This window comes from Lepisosteus platostomus, chromosome 9 (genome assembly GCF_059453375.1).
Source record: "Lepisosteus platostomus isolate fLepPlt1 chromosome 9, fLepPlt1.hap1, whole genome shotgun sequence".
NCBI classification, from domain to species: Eukaryota; Metazoa; Chordata; class Actinopteri; order Semionotiformes; family Lepisosteidae; genus Lepisosteus; species Lepisosteus platostomus.
Window position 1 is genome coordinate 28,645,871 of NC_142619.1, and position 11,812 is coordinate 28,657,682.

Here is an 11,812-nt window from a genome sequence, read left to right on the forward strand (position 1 = left end):
GGGAATCGCACTCCTAGCTCACTAGACAACAGCAGATTAGCTTTAAATGATGGTTTACAGGAGAGCCCTGCTTTTCAGGGCTGTCAAATCTGATATCACAAACCCTCTGACAGGTAAAGAAGTGTTTCATTACAAAATATCGAACTACCACCATAAAACAATGGGACTTGGAAAAACTCTGACCCAGAGCGCCACACGGTATTCCTCTCCGAAGCTGCCCGACTCGTTCCGTCTTGCATTCTGCTACAGTTACAATGAACCGCGCTCTGCGGCCGCCTCATGCCGACTCACTGGAAACGGCCTGCGAGTGGCCCGGCTGCAGGCTGTGCTGTTCAGGGCCGCGGACGAGAGCCGCCCCTAACCGCTGGGCTGCCTGTGATGTGCGAGGAAAGCAGCGGCCCTGAGGCAGGCAGCCCGGCGGAGTCTGCCCACGCTTCCCCAGTGGGTGTGGCAGCAGGGTGCGTAGCTGCGAGCCGAGTTGTGAAAAGATGCACATTTCATGATTACAAATTGGGTGGGTATGTCATAGATAAAAGATAGGTGGAGACTCTAAAAGTAAAACCAAAACACTGTAAACAGCTCAACGGTTTCCTTTACAGTAAGAGCTGAAATAACCTGGCCTCTACGCAATATCGGTCGGTCCTCGAAAAATAAACGGAGACATTTCATCCCACGTTTCCACACACCAGCAAGGAACTGGGAAGAAGTCTGACTATTATGCGACTGAACCAGTGTTATCAAAAGCACTTTCTCGGCATGGATCACCACCGTATGAAGAAGCTGAAACAAAAAAAATCAAACATCACAGGTCGAGAGAGGTGATAGGACACAGCGGGACAGCTCTCCTCACCTCTCCTTCCCTCTCCCCCCACAGGACTGACCACGCTCTGCTGCTCCTCGAGGTGTGGCTCCTTCCAGACAACAGCAGATGCCCCCGGGGGGGGGAAATCGCACAGGTTTTAGAAGCTTCGGATCGGACAGAAACCTCTCCAGTGAAGCAAAAGAGAAACTCTTGGATGGTTTCTTTTTCTCAAAGCCCGTTTCCCCTCCCTCATTTCATCTGGCCCCTACAGCTGCACTAACCAAACAGCAGAAAAGAAAACAAAAATGAAGCTACCATCACCGATTGCATCATTAAAAAAACCCCACAAATGACCAGGGACAAGTGAAATCATTTGACTGGCCAGCTTTTAAGAGGAGCTGATGGATCAGACAGAGAAACAATGGTATAATCCAGCACTGCTCTTGCAAAACTCCTTCAGGGCAATATATCGTTCAGGAAGTATCATAACTCCTTTGTCTGCAGAATGAACTACATAACCTGTAACCGCCTTTGATATAGTTTTTAGTATTAGCAAAGCTTAGTCATTTAGCTATTTTACTTTCTGTGAACCACGGATAATGTAGGTTAAAGATTCTACTTCTTTTTCTCAATTCATCAAGCAGCACATGACCAAGTGCCACAGGAGAGTTTTTATGCGAGAGTTACTTGCACAGGAACAATGCAGAAGTTAATTTCACTCTAAAAAAGGTAAATAAAGAAAAAAGGATTACAATCTTTAATTACTTTCTGAAAAAAGTTTAGCCAGTCACTGTGAACTGCTAAAAGACAGTTCCGCATTTCATCATGAGTTTTTACTCCCTTAAGGAACTGTTCAGTAATATTCATTTCTCCCCATGAATTCTTTAAAAAGCAGCAGGTACAAGTTCTCTCATCTGCACTTCACTGTGGAGTTGAATAGCCTAATCAAATGTAACCAAGCACATGGCTACCGTCTAACACAAAATATGATTTTAATATTCTGACAACAGGCAGGGTTTACGGAACCTTTTACCCTTTTCTCCTAGGAAAAGTGAAAAAATGATTGCACATCTCCAAACAATTGTATTTTTCTTAATTCCATTTTTATAATTCCATGTTTTGACAAGTTTTTTTAACCAATGAATTCTAGGTGATGTAAATTGAACTCTTTCCCCCATAAGGAAGTCTCCGCGGGTAGGTGCTGATCCACAGTACAGTGTCCTCTGCAGTTGACGCGCAGTTGCTGGTAAACACTCAACACCTCAAAAACGACGGCCCTGCTATCATTTCACCAAAACGTCAGATGAGCGCAGGTGCTTTCAGATCAGGTCAGATGCATCAGACGTGCTCTTCGTTGGAACTGGGCAGCGAGCAAGCTCCCAGGTCCGGTGGGCAGGGAGCAGAGGGAGTGCCTCTTTCCACTGCCAGCTCTGAAGGAACCCTTAAGAGAGACGCCACACAAATGACTCTTGACTTATCAAGCTGTTCGGTTCTTGTGTTCTTTAACTTGTTAGACAAGTCACATCGGTAAACCCACATCACTTAAGGTTAACCACGTGGCCCTAGACAAATAATCCTGTTTGCTGTATGCATGAATTAAGAGAGAGAGGAGATACTACAGATGTTCACTCCTCGTCCACGGCACAGGGCGGACACACACAGCCTACAAGTATCACTGAAAGCGATACTAACAACTCTCTCAGTACCTGATCGACCTCTATTCCACCCGTAAACCAAGTCAGATGACATGCGGACTCCTTTCATAGTAAAGACTTCACAATTCTACACTGAAAAATGTAAGATTATGCTTAAAAGCTTACAAATGATATTAAAACAGTTTAACAAACATTAACAGCACATGATTTATGTGACCTATAAATGCTCAAAATCTAAATTTGAGATTTTATTGCAGCAAAGGCTTCTTATAATTGTCAAACAGAATTCTTGTATTAGATAGTTTAGGTCAAATAACCTGAAGGACTGTCATCAATATAAAAAATAATAATCCATCTTGCTGCATAGGTTTAACTCCAGTGGTCAATCTGTGACCAAAACAAAGAAATTTGTTAAAGCTTCCGAGCGTGGGGGAAATGTTCAAATCTCAGATAAAATTGCTGGGACACGCATGCTACAGCATTTTAGAGGGAGGAGAAGTTGCTCGTTCCAGCTCCTGATATTCCAGCAAGGATACTGGAAATGTAGTGGGTCTTAAACTTGTGCCAAATGAAAATCAGAGAACCACCCACTCATCACTCATCCTTCCAAATGCTTGCTAAAAACTGAACTAAGAGCATATGTCTTTTTGAATAACAAAAATGTTCTCAACTTCAGCAGAAGTTCAGATGCAACATCACTTTGGGAAATCCCTACTGACTGGAAAATGCTAAATGTTCCACCCATCCGTAGACATAGTGACAAAACTGAACTCCTAAAGTCCTATTCTTATTACATGGAGGGCTATGGAAAGAGTAGATCATCTTAACTGTAACCCTGAACAGAAGAAGTTATAAATGAATGAATGGAGCTCTTAACTTGTTGGAGGTGTTTGAATGAATAGATATTTAGATTTTCATAAGGTTACCGATGAAGGTCCGCAAGGCAGATTGTCAGTTACGAGGAGGCAGGCAACCAAGATATTGTATAGTATCTTTGGATGGAAATTATTCATTTAAACGGTTCAGATATGGGATGAATATTCAAGGTTGGGGTGACAATTAGTGGAGTACCACAGGGATCCGTATTAGTACCATTACTGCTTTTGTTTAATATCCATACTTTAGGTTCCGGTATAGCTAGTAGACTAGTAAAATTAGCAAAACAGGAGGGATAGCAAAACCTATAGATGCTGCAAAGTAAAAACAAAATGACAATTTAAGGCTGGGAAAACACCCTGACATAGGCCATTTGTGTGATAAAAGAGATAAAAGCCTGAGCTTAAAAAGCTGTCTCAAAAAGCCTGGTGTTTAAGTAAGCGTTTTCATTTTTTTAAGCCATTCTCAACAGAAGAACGAAATGTCCTACACTGACAAGCAGAAACAACTGAACCTTTTTAGTTTTAAACAGGGAAAACAATGAAGGAACATTATACAAGTAATCTGGATCCTCAAAAGCACTGACAAAAAGTCAACTCAATTGACTTCTCTCTAATTAACAGTGAAACATGGATCAATTAGCTACCTTCACACAAATGCGCTTTATTGGAAAAATGGCCTCCTCTTGTTTGTAACCTTGTGTATTCTTATCACTCAAGGCAGTCAGAGAGCTGGGGGAACACAGAGTGATCATCTCTCTCTATTCTAGCGAAATGCTAAAGTTAAGACACTCTTCCAAGCTCTAGTACACCAAAAGCAGTCAAGTACGTGTTTGGAAAACCTGTAAGTTTATTCTATACTTGAAGCTATATGATTCACAACAATTTGTGCCATCATCATTGCACGATAAAAAAAAAAAAAAATTATGATTGTTCTCCTTTCTATTTCTACTGAATTTCTAAATACAGTACAGTGGGCGAAGCAGGAAGTGAATATGATGCTTTTTTAAAAACAAAAAACTTCAATAGACCCTAATGTCCATACCAACAGGATTAACTACACTCATCTGTATACATCAGGGAATGTAACTGACTAAGTGTATCACAAAATAATTTGACTAAGGAATAGAAATGCCTTTTCTCATAGGTCAGAGGGCACAGAGAGGGAGAAATTCTGGTACCACAAATCATTTATAATCAAAAAGTAGTTTCACACTTTAATTGTTTAATTGTCTAAGCTCTGTAGCCCACTCCTTATAAGCACTAAAAACACCAGGTGCTTCATAATTACTCCAAAATATCCCATAGACATTCAACAGCACTTGGCGGGTGCTGTTCTCCACTGCCTGTATTGAATGGCTGTGTCCAGTAGGGAAATGGTGGCAGCGAGCTGTAGCAGTCTTTCATGAGAAGCTTGCCTGCTGATGTGGCTTTGAAGTCCACTTGCTGGGAATACAGCAGCTCCAACTCCTCAGTTCTTCCTTTCAGAGAATCCATTCCAGGAAAGCCCTGCGAGGAACAGAACTGGGGCTGTGTGCTGGTGCGTCAACACAGAAGCCATGTAGAACAGCGAAGGACAACAAAGAAGAACAAACAGTCGAGCAGAAGTGTTTTTTTTGTTTCCTTCTTGACAAGGAAAAAAAAAAAAGACGGGAAGAGAAGGGCTGGATTTCTTCAATCTTTCTGTTGCTGTTGGTGTGGGAGGTGAATCTGGGCACTGTGGTGGTGTATGCAAATCGGACGGCTCGCAGTGGAACGATGGCTTTGGCTCGGGCACCAGTTTTTTTTTTAATTTATTTGGTATTCGAGATGGAAACTCTTTGAACTTTCTGAGTTTGGTAACTGTTCAGGCAACATATACACACGCGTGACAGTTTTACGACAAACATGCCCTCTTATCTCTGACAGGCAGCAGACGCAGGAAAGGTTACTGAAATGCTGCCACTCTGTCAGTCAGCCCACGATGCCCTGGAGCTCAAGAAGAGTGTCATGGTATATTAGATTACTGACCAGCCATAAGAAATATCTTTATTAATACAGAGCCCACTGACAAAAGGAACTTCTTTTCTAAAGCACTGCAATCATGGGACAAATGGCAAGTGAGACCCACCCGGCAGGGCAGTAAAAAGCAAACAACTCTCGCTTTAGTAACAAGGTCATTCGCTGCCATTTAACAGAAGTATAGATAAAAATTGGAAAGGACTGATTACTAAATACCTGCGGGGAAAATTCCATTTTGAAGCCGCTAAAACATACACGCGACTATCTTTGGAAGAAGGCAAGGCAGGGTTAAAAAGAATGGCATGATTTGAAGATTTTCATACTGCGGGCCTTAAAGACGTACGAGAGGAAGCCTTTCTTTCTCTTCTCAGCCTGAAAGAAATGGGGTGTATTGCGGGTTAGTTACTGTAAAGCCTTCGCTCTTCAGCCTCCATGTCATTTTGTATCCTACACCCCGCTACTCCGATGTCAAAGCTCCTGAACATCGGCACTCTTTAAAATGCAAATGCGCTGCTTATTTGCTTCATTATGCTCTGATCTGATGCACTGTAACAGGAGCCTGAAAGACAACCAGGAAGATAAAAGGTACTTCTCTAAAAGTGTTACCCTGGCAGCACTAAATATATTTGGAATTTTATATCTTTGAGGTTGAATACATTTCCACGGACCATCACTGCCGACAAAACCCACTCATTTACCAATCTATATTCGATTTTGTTTCGGACTACCTGCTTGAGGGAACTAACTCTGTTTTAAGAAAAGATAGCTTGAGTGAAGCACAACTTTAGGTACAGCAGGCAAAGCTAAATCTAAACTTGCTACCTAATGCAAACCCTTATGATGAATCCTTTGCAATTGATTAGCAATGTCCCCCATTTCAGAACTGGAACTGATATATGCTAATTCAAGGAGCTGCTCCCACAGAAAAGCCAGAGGAACTAAAAGCAATAATTAATCAGCACTTGATAGAAAATAAATACTTCTCGTAGACCAGCTCCCACTTAACTGCAATTCTAAAGACATGACAGATGTTGTCTTTATAGGAATCATACCCATCAATGGTTTTTACTGGCAGAAGCACTAGAGAGGCAGAGAGAAACATGTTTTTGAACCAAAATACATCTGAACCTTAACTTTATTATGGATATTTGCAAAAAAAAACAGACTGGGTAGGGGGGGTGTGAAGCTCAAACTACTCTGAGGATCTCAAGATAAGAGGGAAAGACACAGAAGACCTCAATTAGGTGAATCTGCGTTGAAGCAGATACATACTTCACCACGTCCGTTCTCACATCTGCAGTTAGCGCTGTACAAAACACTGAGGCGACGTGATCTCTTCCTGGGCCTGTCTGCGTCAAACCTACTTGTTATCTATAAGAAAAGTCCAACATGCACACCACAGTAAAATCCTTAAGATGGATTGCAAGAATCGCTCCAAACAAAAGTGGATATTTGCCACTCGTGTCGAGTGTAATCACCAGTTTTGCTTAAGTTTGTTTTTTTGTCTGTACCTAAAAAGACTCAACATCATTTGTCAAGTGCGACCTTCACATGGAAAGGTCATATTTGCAGTCATATTTGCATACGGCTCACCATTATCTGTAAAGGACAGCGATGACGCTGCACCCTACTCTTTAGTTCTGGCACACAAAAAAAAATCTGTTTCACAGCTGCCTGGGAGACATAGATAAACAACCCCAAAAATCCCTAAAGAAAGAAAGAGTGGAGAGAATGAGCTGTGAAGGTATACTGCACAGTCACTGAGCCTGCAATCCTATTGTATTTATTTAAGCTGAGGAGCCAGAATCTTTCAGCTGTTACTAGGTTCCCCTTATTGTACACAGAGTTCCACAGAGAGCATGGTCACACACAGGAAAGAGATCACAGTCTCAAATACAACAGCGCACGTCCCTTCCGCTGTCTTCATCACATGAGCTCGAGTGATTCCAGTGGGTTCCCAAATGTAACAACACCCAGCATGGGAGGAAACACCCAAGACTGCTTTTTTTGTATTTTAATATTGTGATCAAAGGCACATCAAGAAAGAAATGGTCATATTCTCTGCGAGTCACTATGTCTCATGTTTCTGACTCCTTCTGTAAGGAAGTACAGTACAATACAATTCCCCCCAGGTTCCTGATGTGACATGCAGTACTGTAAAGAAAAACTGAACCTTTTGATGAGTAATCTGAGCAATATGAGAAAGAATTAAGAACTATTTTTCAGCCTTCCAACTTCTTAGCAGGTATTTATATAAAGCACCCTTTAACAGTGTCCAACAAAAACGTATTTCAGAATCTTATGCCTCCTACACTGAATATATTCTGTGCCCCGCACTCAAGAGTTCACGACAAACACATAGAGACAAAATAATCAAGATTAAAAATGTTTCACTTCTGCAATCTTATTAAAGAAACTAGTATTGGATTTGCAGCGCCATGGGAACACACAGGGACAAAAAAACAAAACATCCGCAAAACTGAGATTACTGATATTTCAAACTTGAAGTCAGATGGAGAAAGAACAGAATTATAAATCGGCTTTATTGAAGGTGGCTGTGAAATGCATTGGCGTAAAAAGTCTTGCACAGAAATGTGCATGCCCCTTAAAGAGGAAGTGCTGTACGAGCGAAAAATTCAATAAGACAGTCCCTGTGAGATGCAACAGCTAAGGCCATATTCCTGCTCTCTTCAGCAACAGGAATTCAGAATTTCTGTACCGGGCCTGGACTTCACACGTTTAGGTAATCTTAGATGTTTCCCTTGCTTAAATCACCACTTCTCGTTAGAAGCCCTTCATTAAGTAGTCCTTAATCTAGCACATTGCATAAATTTTAATATGATCAGGTCTCACAAGAGTTTACTGGCCAGTACCATGATGTCCTTTGAGACTTGAAAAGACAAAACTATTAATCTTAATCAGTACAGAGAACATTTATCTACGTCATGGCAGTTTCAGTGCTTTATGTCTGGTTATTTAAGTAACAACCACCCAGGGCTTCTCAGAGGTGAGTTCCGCTAGGTGCAGTGGATCTTACTATAATAACGCACAGCACACTGCTCAAATATATTCTTAGATACACTATGTCCCAACCATCTTCATCTTGAATATGTGGACCATTCCATTACCATTCCCCTGGGCTACAGGTTCCTTTACAATCAGTTGCTGAGCAGGCAGTGCGGAATGATCCCTAAATTGTTTCTTAATGACTTTAATAGTAAATCGCATTTCAAAAAGGGGTTCAAACCCAAACAAGACACCGCTTCCCCATCTAGTCAAACAGCTCCGCAAAGCAGTCCCATTGGCGGCATTCTGCGGAAAGCAAAGAGACATGCGGACACGCCAAAGCACAGAGTTCCTTCCTGAACCTCGTACAGGACACGAGGAGGTCACACTGGCACGGTGTGCTCACTCAGTGACGTCCTTTTACACGGAAGGTGGGACAGACTGCAGGGTAACATTCCACTGGGCCATCAGCCAGCAAACGCGCCACAATGTGCTCTCCTAAGCCTTTTAAGAGAATAAAGACGAATCAATAATTCTTTTTTTTCCTTTCTACGCTTCAATCGGTACTAAGGGCCCCACTCAAGCTGCCGCCGCATTTCTTCACGGACAAAGGAGAACCACAGACACGCGTGTGCCAAACGACACGCTGACTTGCTTGTGCAAACGACAGCCCAAATTGCTCAAGGTGCCCTTATGTAATCCAACGCATCCAACCTACCCCGATTCTGCTGAAGGCCGGGAGATGCCTTCTGCACTCGCAGTATAGAGTTTCATGAGACGGGACACTCGGACGTCCCAAAGACCTGCTGAATCCCGATCGGTTTGTTTTATTGCTCTCCAAGGAGGACGCCCGGCTCTTCAGCAGATTCTCTTTAAAACCGGAGGGGGAGCTTGCTGTGCACCTTTATAGATCAGTCCCACTTGTTGCAGAGTGGTATGCTATCCCACAGCTGTTGCTTCTTGATTGCTATCTGCACTGCTGACTGAGTGTCCTAACCTAAATGGCATCTGATATGTCTTCCCAATGCCGAACTACAGGAAGAGACAAGGGAAATTGCATGTGTGCTGCATTACGGAGGCAAATATTAATTTGCGCTCCCTGCACATTTCCTGGTACTGGATTTTGAGAAAAGCAGCTCAGTGCAGGAGTGTCACAAAACATCAGACAAGCTGACAGAGAATTACTAGCATGCATGCAGACAGCAGCAGATCCCCGAGTGGAGAAATAAAGACGAGGACCATTTCCTTTCCCAAAGGCAAGACCTGAGCATGCTTTCTGTTGCAACGCATGGAGAAAGCAGACCATGGAGAAATGGAGATGGTAACCAGCGATGCCATTTTCATGGTCAGACACAAAGACAATCCATGCGCAGATCTGAATTTTAACACCACCAAACTTCTGGGACTTGGGAAAATTGTAATGGCGCGGGTAACATTTCAAGGAAAACCTTGCTCACCAATACATCAAAATATATCAGCAGACTTTATCCAACATCAATCGTACCCACACAACAAAAACAGTTCACTTAGAGAGAGGTTAGACAGTATTTTGCATTCTCCATCAGCCAGAATCAGTATGCTGGGGGAAAAGAGAGTACATGCTCAACATATAACGTAGGGGGTGTTCAAAATCCAAGACTGACAAAGAGTGGTAATTGTAATATCTCTTCTTCGATGTCTGCACATACTTGTACAGATGCATACGATAAAACTCAAATTCAAGAAACTCAATTTGCTCGGTGGGATTAAGCACAGCGTGCTGTCCAGCGAAAATGGAAGTGTAACAAAAGTTTGGTCACAGCTCCATGAAACTCGTGTAAAACAAACTTAACGGGAAACTATACTCCTACGAACACTAAGGCCTATTAAATTCAGGGTACGAGTCTGCTGATGGCTTAAAGCTGGGCCACATGGGACTAAATTGTTCTACGATGCATAAACTCCTGACGACCACCCAAGATGTTTAATCGAATCAGAAAATGACAAACCGTGCATACATTTAGCGCAATATTCTTTCATGCCACACATCACAGCATTCATCGGGTAAAGGAAAAACGCCTCTTTGTGTCAGAAAAAAAAACCGGAATCGACGATTTTAAGGAAATGCATCCAACTGATAAAAGATTTCGCCCTTTTCAAGATATCGCGTTTGTTCGAGGCTCCTTGCCAGTTTTAATTTAAGTCCTAAAATGACTATTTCTTCGTACGTGTGTCTTCGTGAGGGCTAATCAAGTGACATTTGGACGAAAAACTCAAAGATCCCCCTTGAGGACGCCTCGCCTTATCCCCACTCAGTTCTGAACTAGGCGGGGCACGTTATCAGGAACATCACACCAAATGAGTGCTTTGCTAACAACAAGCCTGCAAAACGCGCACCCCGGTAAAATAACGCTTCATCTGCCACTAGTTCGCTTTCCTCCGATTCACAAAGCTAGCAATCAGATCTTCCAACTCTAAAACGGGCCTGCTTAGCTGGGTTTTATTGTGACTAGAAACCGGAGACACCAAAAGAATTCGTAATGTGAACTACAATCTCGACAACTTTTCCATTTCCGTTTGAACTTCTCCGCTGTCACAGGCTAAAACACAACACAACGCCATTTCCCCAAGCCTCCTGCCACCCAGGCGGGGGTTCATCTTCACGTTTTCAGAGCTCAGAAGTTCAGTATGCGGCCACGGCAGCCCCGGAGAAACGCTGTGAAGTAAAACATTAGGAGTTGGGGGCTCTTCCACTCCAGCTCCGCCATATTTTAGAGACATTTGACCTGCTCTTCCGCAAACCGTGTTTTAATGCGTTTTTTTTAAACCGGTTCCCGTATTCAACGGCGCAGAGGCTATCGCGCCGCCGCCTCGCCGGCATTTCGTGTCAACATTAAAAAGCCTCGGAAACGCGCTCCCAACGGCTTCTCTTTTCCAGATAACGTAGAAAAGTTACAATAAAAGCAGATACAGTACTTACAGTTTTGTCCTCTCCGCCGCTCCAATCTGTTTGCGCCTCTCGCCCTGCTCTCTCGATCTCTCCTATCTGGGTGAGGTTTTGAGTTTTTGCATGACGTTGCAGCCTCGGTTTCAGCACCAGTCACAAACTGAATTTACAACTGGACAGAGAGAAAGGCGAGACTGCCGATGGCTGGATGTTCCTGTTTAGCATCCATACAGGTTGAAAAGAAAGCAAAATACTACGTCTTCACGCTACGCAATTACACACACCAGCCGTCGTATAATATTTAAAGTCTTACTACGTTTAAGTATGTAAAATGTGCTGTATTCAATATGTGCTTTAATTGCAAAACCTTTGTTATAAAAATGTATGGTGGGACGTTATGCACCATACTTACGCATTACATTTGTGTAAACAGATGAGGTGCGTTTTCCAGTCGTCTTTCTCTTTTTGCCATCGTAAATCAAATAAATGTCCTTATAAAAACAAGATGCAGCACGGTTTCCAATGTTTTCGTTTTCTGCATATCGGC

The 11,812-nt window shown here is 42.7% G+C and overlaps 1 protein-coding gene across 1 annotated transcript in view; it reads right to left on the reverse strand.

Moving 5' to 3' along the window:
• The window catches only part of LOC148654722 (ras-related protein Rap-1b), a 59,514-nt gene extending 48,060 nt beyond the window's left edge, over nt 1-11,454 (reverse strand). Inside the window, exon 1 of the mRNA XM_088644610.1 lies at nt 11,299-11,454. The gene's annotated coding sequence lies outside the window, so the exon portion shown is untranslated. The remainder of the gene's footprint in view (nt 1-11,298) is intronic.
• Between the last annotated feature and the right edge of the window lie 358 nt (nt 11,455-11,812).